The 14,106-nt window shown below is 39.6% G+C and overlaps 1 long non-coding RNA gene across 1 annotated transcript; it reads left to right on the top strand.

Moving 5' to 3' along the window:
* On the top strand, positions 1–5,506 carry LOC143109552 (uncharacterized). The gene is made up of 6 exons (XR_012983899.1): positions 1–220; positions 614–645; positions 1,152–1,260; positions 3,704–3,866; positions 4,045–4,178; positions 5,443–5,506. It is a non-coding gene; the product is annotated as an uncharacterized LOC143109552 (long non-coding RNA).
* Positions 5,507–14,106: the final 8,600 nt, after the last annotated feature.

Below are 14,106 nucleotides of genomic sequence, written 5' to 3'. Positions count from 1 at the left end.
AGACACTGTAACTGCATATCTCTCTCACACACACACACATATGGACATCTACCAATCAGATCCGAGAAATCAGAATATGCAAATGAGTAGATCGCATCATCGAAAGACCGCCAGAAAACCAAAAGCAGAAGAAGAAGCATCCACCATTTTGGGAACAGCGATATTTTTTCTACAGATCTTTACTATTTTATGGAACATCATCCAACTTCACAGATAAAAAGTAAGTTTAATTAAATTGCGAGAGTAAATGTTAATTGTAGATTGTCAAATAACAATGCATGCCTAACTGCTGTAAGTGTTAATGTTCAGGGTCAAGGGGAGCACATGTAGCAGCAAGTAGCCTAGCTTATAGCTAAATTGCATGTTAAGATGGTTGCCCTATCATTGAGAGTAGCATGGTGAATTCTTTAATTATGCACTTGTATAATATGGGTAAAATGAGTTATGAATGCTGGAATAAAGTTCTTGATAGTATTCTATGTGCATGTAGATATCACACTTCTCATACCTAGTTTTGACATTACAAAAAAGGTAAGTTAAGTATAACTTTGCATTCAGAAAATGTAATGTTATCAGACTTCATTTGACTAATCGTCATTTTCTCAAACTTCAGAGGAAGGACAACCATGCCAGCAGCAACAAAAGGTAAATACCTATTACGACAGCATATTGTATCAGTTTATACACATTAAGTCGAAATGTTTGAACAAAGAAAAAACAAATGAGGGCGAGGGAAGTCAAAAGGCTACATAATGCATGGTGGGCTAGCTTCAGTAGATGTCAGGTCTTTTTTATCTGTAGGCAGTTTCAAAGCAGTTGGTAAACGCTAGTTGTGGTTGTTAAATTTGACTACGTAAATATTGTGTTTGTTTTTATGCCTTACTCCTAAGACATACTTTCACAAAACCTGGTGTTATATTGGTTAAACTAACACCACGTTTGTAGTTGCTAGCACATTATGCTAGGCAGCTCATATGCAAAGATGGCTAAGTAAATTGTAAAAGTGAGCCAGCATAATGTGCTAGCAATTACGAATTTGGTGCACATTGAGTTAGCAACAGTTCATTTCCCTTGAAGGAATAACTTCTGCTGTCCAAATGTGATAAACTGACACGATACAAATCGTTTAATATAAATGTCTTCATTTACAGATTAACATGCTACAACGAAGACAAAATCCCATGCGCGAAGCATGTGACCATGCACGTAATTGCAGAGACACTGAAATGCTGGAAGCTAAGTTCATTAGCCCTAAAAAAGGTATGTAATATTTTAAACCGGAAACAGCAGGAAAACAGAAATGTTTGCTAACAGCTCAGAACTCTGTAAAAGATGTTCAGTTGTGTCTTGAGATCTACTTATTCCTCCACAAGGCGCTATTTTAAAAACTAGCTTCAGGCAGGCAGTGTCATATTCAAGTTCACAGACTACAGCAATTTGTTTGTTCAAGTAATTCTGCGCTGGTTTTGAGTTGTGTAGGTTGCAGTATAAAGTGAGAGTGTTATCATGTACAAGTGTTGAGAGTTCGCCGACATGCTGCAAACATTTAACATATGTCCCCGCTCGATAGTGGTAAGAATATGCTTAATTTATGTGTCAGCCTGTGTGCTGTTTGTTTACACTGAGCAAAGGTCACAGTCATTTGCGTGTGAACAGTAAGACTCAACCGTGGATAAATTCGGCGTTAACAAATGGTCTCCTTCACATGCGGTGAAGGCATAGCACAGACAAGCTCACAAGACGCTGTGAACTTTTGTCGAACACTTTGGTCGTTCGCATGTTTGTTTGATGTGTAAAGGCGACGTGATGTCGGGTATTACATTCACATCAAGCCAGAGGTAATCATGCATGCCTGTGTATGCGCGTGACTACATGTTTATTTACTGGTTTGACTAAGATTTGCAGTCAGGACGCTTTCTTGCTTGTTAATGTAGGCTACACCTGTTGAGAGTTCGCCTACATGCTGCAAAAACATGTCCCCGCTATTGGTAAGAAATATGCTTAATGTTTCAGTCTTGTGCGCTGCTTTTGGATACTGAGCAAAAGTCACAGTAATTTACGTGTTAACAGCAAGTAATTCAAACTGAACCGTGGATAAATTCGGCTTTAACAAAGTCGTTGTCTCGTTCACATGCGTTGAAGGCATACGTTGTACGTCAATGTTGCAATACATTTCAAGGAGCTGCATGAATAACGGAAGGCGTGAATGAAGTGGCCACTGTATGTAGCACAGACGAGCTCTCAAGAAGACGCTGTAAACTTTTTGTCGAACACTTTGGTCGTCGGCAGGTTTGTTTCATAGATGTGTAAATGCTGGCGACGTGATGTATATAATCACTTGTAGACTTCACACCAGTCATGCCTGTGTAGCAGCTACAGTAGGCTATGCTCGTGGCTACGTTTATTTAGTGGAAATTTGAGTAAGATTTGCAGTCAGGACACGATTTCTTGCTTGTTCATGCTCAATATTAGAAAATAATGCGTATAATCGTGTGCTTTGAAGTGTTACTTTTAAACATGGAGTGAAGATGGCTTGATTCAAAGATTATGTTTCAAGAGATTGTGGACTTTAGCTTAGGCCATCGATAACAGTATTAATATACTGCAAAACTGCTGCTTATCTAATACAATCTAACCAAGTGTTATTAATCTTATATCAAGATCAGAAACTATATGCCATGGTATTGTTTTCAGTATAATGAGTTATACAGAGTATCTAGACCCCTCTAGTTTCTGATCTTGAGGGTTCCCTCTCAGTAACAACGTGAACAACGCACATCACACACTCACCAACCAATCCTGAACAGTTCGGACAGTGTATGACATCTAGGTGTAGATGTGAAATGTACAAAGTGTATGACATCTAGGTGTAGATGTGAAAAAGTTAACTTTCAGTTCAAAAGCAGCGGTAGCATAGGCTAGTGTTGTTCAACAATGAGCTAGGTTAATAGATGGAAGCAACACAAATAGCAAGGGATCTTCAAATTAAAGTTACAACGATATCTGTGCCTTAGGCAGAAGGGATACTGTCTATGTACACATCTGACTGTTTGAAAATGACAGCGCAAATGCGCACTTCTCACTCTCCACACATGCATTTCTCGTGGTAAATGTTTGTCTATGCTTCCCCTCCAGATTGAATTTTACATTACATTTACGAGATCTTAGCATTGAGGCAGATATAGAATGATCAAGCCAAATAACAGGCCATGATGAATGCTCTGCAAATAGGCTAAAATAAATCAACTGATGTACCCTATTTAGATGTGTTGAATTTTTTTGTATGCACACTTTTCCCTATGAGAAACTTTACTAGTAGGCTACTGGCAATAATTCAAAACTACTTTCACCTCTGCTTTTACATGCAAATTTAAAATAGAAACCACTTGTGAATAACCAAGATTTTTTTCATGCGGGTATAATTTACAGGGATTGGACTGGTATGATTTATCATAGCCTACTTTATCATACTGGCATGATTTAAAACATAGGGTGAAAGTGAGAATTCATGAAGCACTTTTGAGAAAATGTCAAAATATTGAGATATATATTCTATATTGTCAAATAGACTAAAAATATTGCAATATTATTTTTAGCCATATCGCCCAGCCCTAACTGGTTCCTGATTTAAGGCCTAAGTTTATATGCTCATGTATGCTGATGAAGTTTTTTGTACATTTCTGACCCACATTCTGTTTTTCAGGCCGTGGTGTCTTTACCTTAGCACCATTCCAGCAGGGTGATTTCGTGGTTGAATACAGAGGAGTAATCATTGATGCAGTAGAAGCTCAGCATAGGAGGAAAATCTACCATAAAGCTTGCTGTGTCTTTTTGTTTGACTTTAAATGGAAAGGCAAATGGTGGTGGTAAGTTTTAGGCTAATAGGTAAAGTGCTACTGCCAGTTCCAGAGGTCTTACTAAATGTACTAACTGGATTAAAAAAAACTGTAAAACTCTTAGGGCGTTAGAAAATGAGCCTATTTCTCAAAAAATTGGAGTGTTCCTTCAAAAAATTGCTCTTGTTGATTTTAATGCATTTTCCAGCATTGACGCAGCATTGGAAGACAACAGTCTTGGGAGATTGGTGAATGATGACCATAAGACTCCTAATTGCCGCATGAAGTTAATTGAGGTTGATGGTAAACCACATCTCTGTTTGTTGGCCATGGAGAAATGAGGTGAGATCTAGCAGCGTTAGCAATTTCTGTTTAAAATAATAACTTTATTAGATTTAAATTAGAATAATAGCTTTCTTCGATTTCTGTGTACTGCTTTTCAGTTTACAAACACCTGTACTTTGCTTGCATGGTTTTATTAATCACTGTCCCAACCTGTGAGTGATCCCTTTCTTAGTTAGCGTGCTTCCATCCAACTTGCTAATGCACATTTTATCTATTCGAATGGAAACAACGTGAAATGCACATCAAAATTTTGAATGCGCATCAATATTTGATTTGCTAGAGGGGGGGTGGATCCACTCTCGATGCGCATAAGGTATAATGCGAATAAAGTTGATGGAAACAGTTTATTCGCATTGCGTTATGTAACCTTCAGAGAATCTCAGCCATCTCTGGCGCTTCCCCAACATTAGGCAACTTAATGTGCTCTCTTGCTTGTTCCTGTAGAATAAAACAAATTGAATTCACACATCGGTGCACAGTTGTTTTGCTGACGCCAAAGTTTTCAATAACAACTCTGTATTCGGAACACGTCGCAAGTTTATGCAACATGCCATTCCTGTAGAAAACCTGTAGCCCAATTAAATGCCTGCAGGTATGACTGCTTTAACAATAGAATGATAGGGTAAAATATCATTCCTGAATACTGAATATCATAATATATTAGCCTAAAATGAATGTGCAGTAAGCAGAATGTAGGCATGGCTGCATGTGACATTTCTACAGATCAGAATGATATATGCCTAACAACTGTTTTGAGTTAAGGCTATAGTTAAGCTTATTGAACACAGACATTTACATCGATAGTCTGGTGTTATAATTTATTTGCCTCGGGTGTACTGTGGAGTGGGTAAGACTGTTTTTAGTGGCAGGCTAACACATACTGATCACTTGCGCTAGCCTAGCACCTGCGAACTCTGCAACTAGAACTATTCTACCTCAGCTTGCTATGCATTGTCATTATTGAAGTTGAGTATGTTTGTGTGTAGGGTTTGTAGGTTTTTTAAGATTTCTTTCACTTAGTCCCCACAACTAATGCTTTATCCTTTCTTAACTTGCTTCTAATTATCATATTGAAGTCAGGTTTGTGTGTAGGGCCTTCATGGTTTCTTGCACCCGGTCCCTATAACTCATGTTAAATAAAATAATGAAAGATGGCAATCTAAGTGCAAGGTGAAAGTGTTTAGAAGGTTGTTATGACTGACGGTCTATTTATAAGGTACACGTTAACACTTTGTGCCCATGTCTTTCTCTTCTTATCAAGGGTGAGGCTGCCACTTGCAGCTTGGAAAATGTGCCTTCTACCAGTGACCTCCCAACATCTGCCACTCAGGTAACATAATCAGTCTTTGCCTGTTGTGGAAATAGTATTGTGAAGCAGAATTTGACGGTCATTAGGTAGGCTAGGGCCACAGTAATAGCGCTGGTGCTTACACCTCATGTGAAACTAGTTTGTCCAGCTATCGTTCTGCTCACTTTAACATAACTCCTGGAGCTGTATGTAAACTATTGCTAACTAGCTAGTTAGCCACTAATTTGAATTACATCATACTAGGAGAGAGAAAATGCCAGGCAGAAAGTAACCATTCTTGTCATCTCATGAGAGAGGCTGCTTGTATGTCTGTTAGCACTACTTTGCTAGCCTAAGTAACATTAGCAATGGGTACAGTTTATAGCATACATGCACTGTTTTAAAAAAAGATACAAATCTAAGTGCAAGGTGAAGGTGTTTAGAAGGTTGTTATGACTGACGGTCTATTCATAGGGTACATGTTAACACTTTGTGCACATGTATTTCTCTTCTTATCAAGGGTGAGGATGCCACTTGCAGCCTGGAAAATGTGCCTTCTAGCAGTGACCTCCCAACATGTGCCACTCAGGTAACATAATCATGATGTGTCTGTTAGCACTACGTAGCCAGCCTAAGTAACGTAACCTTTGGGTACAGTTTATAGCATACAATTTCTTCCCCTTTGTCTTGCAATATATGTAGTCTTTGCTTTCACTTGATTCCAACAACTGATATATCCTATTGAAGCTGAGAGTAGGCCAGGGCTTTTTGAATTCTATCAATTGGTCCCCACAACTGATGTTTTATCCTACCTCACTTTGATTCTAACTGTTTTATTGAAGTGAAGTGTGTGTAGGACCGCTTGAGATGCCTTTAGTTGGTCCCCACAACTTTGTGTGTGTAGGACTTTTTCAATTGGTCCCCACAACTCATGTTTTATCCTACCTCAATTTGATTCTATCTGTTTTATTGAAGTGAAGTGTGTGTAGGACCGCTTGAGATGGCTTTAGTTGGTCCCCACAACTTTGTGTGTGTAGGACTGTTTCATTTGGTCCCCACAACTGATGTTTTATCTTACCTCACTTTGATTTTAACTGTTTTATTGAAGTGAAGTGTGTGTAGGACCGCTTGAGATGCCTTTAGTTGGTCCCCACAACTTTGTGTGTGTAGGACTTTTTCAATTGGTCCCCACAACTCATGTTTTATCCTACCTCAATTTGATTCTATCTGTTTTATTGAAGTGAAGTGTGTGTAGGACCGCTTGAGATGCCTTTAGTTGGTCCCCACAACTTTGTGTGTGTAGGACTTTTTCAATTGGTCCCCACAAGTGATGTTTTTACAGTCCCTCAATTTTAAGTGTTTGGCAGTAGCTGAGTGTATTCCGTGCCTTTTCAAAGGGGTCGGTCAGGATTCTAGACATAGAACCTCATTTTCAAGTTAGCAAGTGTGATATTTATCAGTGGAGACTGTTTTCAGCACGTTTTATCCAGTCCTTCTAGTTGCAGAGTTGCAAGTCAACAGTATGTGTTAGCCTGCCAGTAAAAACAGTCTTACCCACTCCACAGTGCACCCGAGGCATATCAATTATAACACCAGACTATCGATGTAAATGTCTGTGTTGATAGAATACTGTTAGAAATAAAATTACCCTTGCATTGCATTGCAATAGTTATACTTTGTTCCCTGAAGTTGGTAGTAGGCATATAACCAACGGCAGCGGCAGCGGCGGACTGATATTACCTAGGCTACTACTAGGTGTCCCGATTGGAGTGCGCTTCTCTGTTTACTTTTCGGCGCAGTACTACTAACCAGAGCAAGTAAAATTCTGCCGCTGCTTAGAAACTAGTCCCTCAAAATGTAATGCGATCATTTAAAATGCAAGGATAGAATAATGTTAGAAATAAAACTATCAACACAGACATTTACATCGAAAGTCTGGCGTTATAATTTATTTGCCTCGGGTGTACTGTGGAGTGGGTAAGACTGTTTTTAGTGGCAGGCTAACACATACGGATGACTTGCGCTAGCCTAGCACCTGCGAACTCTGCAACTAGAAGGACTGGATGAAATATGTTTAAAACGGTCTCCACTGATAAATATCACACTTGCTAACTTGGAAATGAAGGTCCTATGTCCAAAATCCTGAACCACACCTTTAAATTCCTTTGTATGGTCTTCACAACTGATCATTTATTCTACCTCAGCTTGCTATGCATTGTCATTATTGAAGTTGAGTATGTTTGTGCGTAGGGTTTGTAGGTTTTTTAAGATTTCTTTCACTTAGTCCCCACAACTAATGCTTTATCCTTTCTTAACTTGCTTCTAATTATCATATTGAAGTCAGGTTTGTGTGTAGGGCCTTCATGGTTTCTTGCACCCGGTCCCTATAACTCATGTTAAATAAAATAATGAAAGATGGCAATCTAAGTGCAAGGTGTTTAGAAGGTTGTTATGACTGACGGTCTATTTATAAGGTACACGTTAACACTTTGTGCCCATGTCTTTCTCTTCTTATCAAGGGTGAGGATGCCACTTGCAGCCTGGAAAATGTGTCTTCTACCAGTGACCTCCCAACATCTGCCACTCAGGTAACATAATCAGTCTTTGCCTGTTGTGGAAATAGTATTGTGAAGCAGAATTTGACGGTCATTAGGTAGGCTAGGGCCACAGTAATAGCGCTGGTGCTTACACCTCATGTGAAACTAGTTTGTCCAGCTATCGTTCTGCTCACTGTAACATAACTCCTGGAGCTGTATGTAAACTATTGCTAACTAGCTAGTTAGCCACTAATTTGAATTACATGCAACTTTTACTGCATCATACTAGGAGAGAGAAAATGCCAGGCAGAAAGTAACCATTCTTGTCATCTCATGAGAGAGGCTGCTTATATGTCTGTTAGCACTACTTTGCTAGCCTAAGTAACATTAGCAATGGGTACAGTTTATAGCATACATGCACTGTTTTAAAAAAAGATACAAGTCTAAGTGCAAGGTGAAGGTGTTTAGAAGGTTGTTATGACTGACGGTCTATTCATAGGGTACATGTTAACACTTTGTGCACATGTATTTCTCTTCTTATCAAGGGTGAGGATGCCACTTGCAGCCTGGAAAATGTGCCTTCTAGCAGTGACCTCCCAACATGTGCCACTCAGGTAACATAATCATGATTAGTCTGTTAGCACTACGTAGCCAGCCTAAGTAACGTAACCTTTGGGTACAGTTTATAGCATACAATTTCTTCCCCTTTGTCTTACAATATATGTAGTCTTTTCTTTCACTTGATTCCAACAACTGATATATCCTATTGAAGCTGAGAGTAGGCCAGGGCTTTTTGAATTCTATCAATTGGTCCCCACAACTGATGTTTTATCCTACCTCACTTTGATTCTAACTGTTTTATTGAAGTGAAGTGTGTGTAGGACCGCTTGAGATGCCTTTAGTTGGTCCCCACAACTTTGTGTGTGTAGGACCTTTTCATTTGGTCCCCACAACTGATGTTTTATCCTACCTCACTTTGATTTTAACTGTTTTATTGAAGTGAAGTGTGTGTAGGACCGCTTGAGATGCCTTTAGTTGGTCCCCACAACTTTGTGTGTGTAGGACTTTTTCAATTGGTTCCCACAACTCATGTTTTATCCTACCTCACTTTGATTCTAACTGTTTTATTGAAGTGAAGTGTGTGTAGGACCGCTTGAGATGCCTTTAGTTGGTCCCCACAACTTTGTGTGTGTAGGACTTTTTCAATTGGTCCCCACAAGTGATGTTTTTACAGTCCCTCAATTTTAAGTGTTTGGCAGTAGCTGAGTGTATTCCGTGCCTTTTCAAAGGGGTGGGTCAGGATTCTAGACATAGAACCTCATTTTCAAGTTAGCAAGTGTGATATTTATCAGTGGAGACTGTTTTCAGCACGTTTTATCCAGTCCTTCTAGTTGCAGAGTTGCAAGTCAACAGTATGTGTTAGCCTGCCACTAAAAACAGTCTTACCCACTCCACAGTGCACCCGAGGCATATCAATTATAACACCAGACTATCGATGTAAATGTCTGTGTTGATAGAATACTGTTAGAAATAAAATTACCCTTGCATTGCATTGCAATAGTTATACTTTGTTCCCTGAAGTTGGTAGTAGGCATATAAGCAACGGCAGCGGCAGCGGCGGACTGATATTACCTAGGCTACTACTAGGTGTCCCGATTGGAGTGCGCTTCTCTGTTTACTTTTTGGCGCAGTACTACTAACCACAGCAAGTAAAATTCTGCCGCTGCTTAGAAACTAGTCCCTCAAAATGTAATGCGATCATTTAAAATGCAAGGATAGAATAATGTTAGAAATAAAACTATCAACACAGACATTTACATCGAAAGTCTGGCGTTATAATTTATTTGCCTCGGGTGTACTGTGGAGTGGGTAAGACTGTTTTTAGTGGCAGGCTAACACATACGGATGACTTGCGCTAGCCTAGCACCTGCGAACTCTGCAACTAGAAGGACTGGATGAAATATGTTTAAAACGGTCTCCACTGATAAATATCACACTTGCTAACTTGGAAATGAAGGTCCTATGTCCAAAATCCTGAACCACACCTTTAAATTCCTTTGTATGGTTTTCACAACTGATCATTTATTGTACCTCAGCTTGCTATGCATTGTCATTATTGAAGTTGAGTATGTTTGTGTGTAGGGTTTGTAGGTTTTTTAAGATTTCTTTCACTTAGTCCCCACAACTAATGCTTTATCCTTTCTTAACTTGCTTCTAATTATCATATTGAAGTCAGGTTTGTGTGTAGGGCCTTCATGGTTTCTTGCACCCGGTCCCTATAACTCATGTTAAATAAAATAATGAAAGATGGCAATCTAAGTGCAAGGTGAAAGTGTTTAGAAGGTTGTTATAACTGACGGTCTATTTATAAGGTACACGTTAACACTTTGTGCCCATGTCTTTCTCTTCTTATCAAGGGTGAGGATGCCACTTGCAGCCTGGAAAATGTGTCTTCTACCAGTGACCTCCCAACATCTGCCACTCAGGTAACATAATCAGTCTTTGCCTGTTGTGGAAATAGTATTGTGAAGCAGAATTTGACGGTCATTAGGTAGGCTAGGGCCACAGTAATAGCGCTGGTGCTTACACCTCATGTGAAACTAGTTTGTCCAGCTATCGTTCTGCTCACTGTAACATAACTCCTGGAGCTGTATGTAAACTATTGCTAACTAGCTAGTTAGCCACTAATTTGAATTACATGCAACTTTTACTGCATCATACTAGGAGAGAGAAAATGCCAGGCAGAAAGTAACCATTCTTGTCATCTCATGAGAGAGGCTGCTTGTATGTCTGTTAGCACTACTTTGCTAGCCTAAGTAACATTAGCAATGGGTACAGTTTATAGCATACATGCACTGTTTTAAAAAAAGATACAAATCTAAGTGCAAGGTGTTTAGAAGGTTGTTATGACTGACGGTCTATTCATAGGGTACATGTTAACACTTTGTGCACATGTATTTCTCTTCTTATCAAGGGTGAGGATGCCACTTGCAGCCTGGAAAATGTGCCTTCTAGCAGTGACCTCCCAACATGTGCCACTCAGGTAACATAATCATGATTAGTCTGTTAGCACTACGTAGCCAGCCTAAGTAACGTAACCTTTGGGTACAGTTTATAGCATACAATTTCTTCCCCTTTGTCTTACAATATATGTAGTCTTTTCTTTCACTTGATTCCAACAACTGATATATCCTATTGAAGCTGAGAGTAGGCCAGGGCTTTTTGAATTCTATCAATTGGTCCCCACAACTGATGTTTTATCCTACCTCACTTTGATTCTAACTGTTTTATTGAAGTGAAGTGTGTGTAGGACCGCTTGAGATGCCTTTAGTTGGTCCCCACAACTTTGTGTGTGTAGGACTTTTTCAATTGGTCCCCACAACTCATGTTTTATCCTACCTCACTTTGATTCTAACTGTTTTATTGAAGTGAAGTGTGTGTAGGACCGCTTGAGATGCCTTTAGTTGGTCCCCACAACTTTGTGTGTGTAGTACTTTTTCAATTGGTCCCCACAGGTGATGTTTTTACAGTCCCTCAATTTTAAGTGTTTGGCAGTAGCTGAGTGTATTCCGTGCCTTTTCAAAGGGGTGGGTCAGGATTCTAGACATAGAACCTCATTTTCAAGTTAGCAAGTGTGATATTTATCAGTGGAGACTGTTTTCAGCACGTTTTATCCAGTCCTTCTAGTTGCAGAGTTGCAAGTCAACAGTATGTGTTAGCCTGCCAGTAAAAACAGTCTTACCCACTCCACAGTGCACCCGAGGCATATCAATTATAACACCAGACTATCGATGTAAATGTCTGTGTTGATAGAATACTGTTAGAAATAAAATTACCCTTGCATTGCATTGCAATAGTTATACTTTGTTCCCTGAAGTTGGTAGTAGGCATATAAGCAACGGCAGCGGCAGCGGCGGACTGATATTACCTAGGCTACTACTAGGTGTCCCGATTGGAGTGCGCTTCTCTGTTTACTTTTCGGCGCAGTACTACTAACCAGAGCAAGTAAAATTCTGCCGCTGCTTAGAAACTAGTCCCTCAAAATGTAATGCGATCATTTAAAATGCAAGGATAGAATAATGTTAGAAATAAATCTATCAACACAGACATTTACATCGAAAGTCTGGCGTTATAATTAATTTGCCTCGGGTGTACTGTGGAGTGGGTAAGACTGTTTTTAGTGGCAGGCTAACACATACGGATGACTTGCGCTAGCCTAGCACCTGCGAACTCTGCAACTAGAAGGACTGGATGAAATATGTTTAAAACGGTCTCCACTGATAAATATCACACTTGCTAACTTGGAAATGAAGGTCCTATGTCCAAAATCCTGAACCACACCTTTAAATTCCTTTGCATGGTCTTCACAACTGATCATTTATTCTACCTCAGCTTCCTATGCATTGTCATTATTGAAGTTGAGTATGTTTGTGTGTAGGGTTTGTAGGTTTTTTAAGATTTCTTTCACTTAGTCCCCACAACTAATGCTTTATCCTTTCTTAACTTGCTACTAATTATCATATTGAAGTCAGGTTTGTGTGTAGGGCCTTCATGGTTTCTTGCACCCGGTGCCTATTATTCATGTTAAATAAAATAATGAAAGATGGCAATTTAAGTGCAAGGTGAAAGTGTTTAGAAGGTTGTTATGACTGACGGTCTATTTATAAGGTACACGTTAACACTTTGTGCCCATGTCTTTCTCTTCTTATCAAGGGTGAGGATGCCACTTGCAGCCTGGAAAATGTGTCTTCTACCAGTGACCTCCCAACATCTGCCACTCAGGTAACATAATCAGTCTTTGCCTGTTGTGGAAATAGTATTGTGAAGCAGAATTTGACGGTCATTAGGTAGGCTAGGGCCACAGTAATAGCGCTGGTGCTTACACCTCATGTGAAACTAGTTTGTCCAGCTATCGTTCTGCTCACTGTAACATAACTCCTGGAGCTGTATGTAAACTATTGCTAACTAGCTAGTTAGCCACTAATTTGAATTACATGCAACTTTTACTGCATCATACTAGGAGAGAGAAAATGCCAGGCAGAAAGTAACCATTCTTGTCATCTCATGAGAGAGGCTGCTTGTATGTCTGTTAGCACTACTTTGCTAGCCTAAGTAACATTAGCAATGGGTACAGTTTATAGCATACATGCACTGTTTTAAAAAAAGATACAAATCTAAGTGCAAGGTGAAGGTGTTTAGAAGGTTGTTATGACTGACGGTCTATTCATAGGGTACATGTTAACACTTTGTGCACATGTATTTCTCTTCTTATCAAGGGTGAGGATGCCACTTGCAGCCTGGAAAATGTGCCTTCTAGCAGTGACCTCCCAACATGTGCCACTCAGGTAACATAATCATGATTAGTCTGTTAGCACTACGTAGCCAGCCTAAGTAACGTAACCTTTGGGTACAGTTTATAGCATACAATTTCTTCCCCTTTGTCTTACAATATATGTAGTCTTTTCTTTCACTTGATTCCAACAACTGATATATCCTATTGAAGCTGAGAGTAGGCCAGGGCTTTTTGAATTCTATCAATTGGTCCCCACAACTGATGTTTTATCCTACCTCACTTTGATTCTAACTGTTTTATTGAAGTGAAGTGTGTGTAGGACCGCTTGAGATGCCTTTAGTTGGTCCCCACAACTTTGTGTGTGTAGGACTTTTTCAATTGGTCCCCACAACTCATGTTTTATCCTACCTCACTTTGATTCTAACTGTTTTATTGAAGTGAAGTGTGTGTAGGACCGCTTGAGATGCCTTTAGTTGGTCCCCACAACTTTGTGTGTGTAGTACTTTTTCAATTGGTCCCCACAGGTGATGTTTTTACAGTCCCTCAATTTTAAGTGTTTGGCAGTAGCTGAGTGTATTCCGTGCCTTTTCAAAGGGGTGGGTCAGGATTCTAGACATAGAACCTCATTTTCAAGTTAGCAAGTGTGATATTTATCAGTGGAGACTGTTTTCAGCACGTTTTATCCAGTCCTTCTAGTTGCAGAGTTGCAAGTCAACAGTATGTGTTAGCCTGCCAGTAAAAACAGTCTTACCCACTCCACAGTGCACCCGAGGCATATCAATTATAACACCAGACTATCGATGTAAA

This window comes from Alosa pseudoharengus, unplaced genomic scaffold (assembly GCF_046254945.1).
Source record: "Alosa pseudoharengus isolate Yale_2024_CS ecotype anadromous, Long Island Sound unplaced genomic scaffold, YU_APseudo_1.1 YU_APseudo_1.1_scf_7, whole genome shotgun sequence".
Lineage (NCBI taxonomy): Eukaryota > Metazoa > Chordata > Actinopteri > Clupeiformes > Clupeidae > Alosa > Alosa pseudoharengus.
This window is presented reverse-complemented; position numbering and strand designations above follow the sequence as displayed.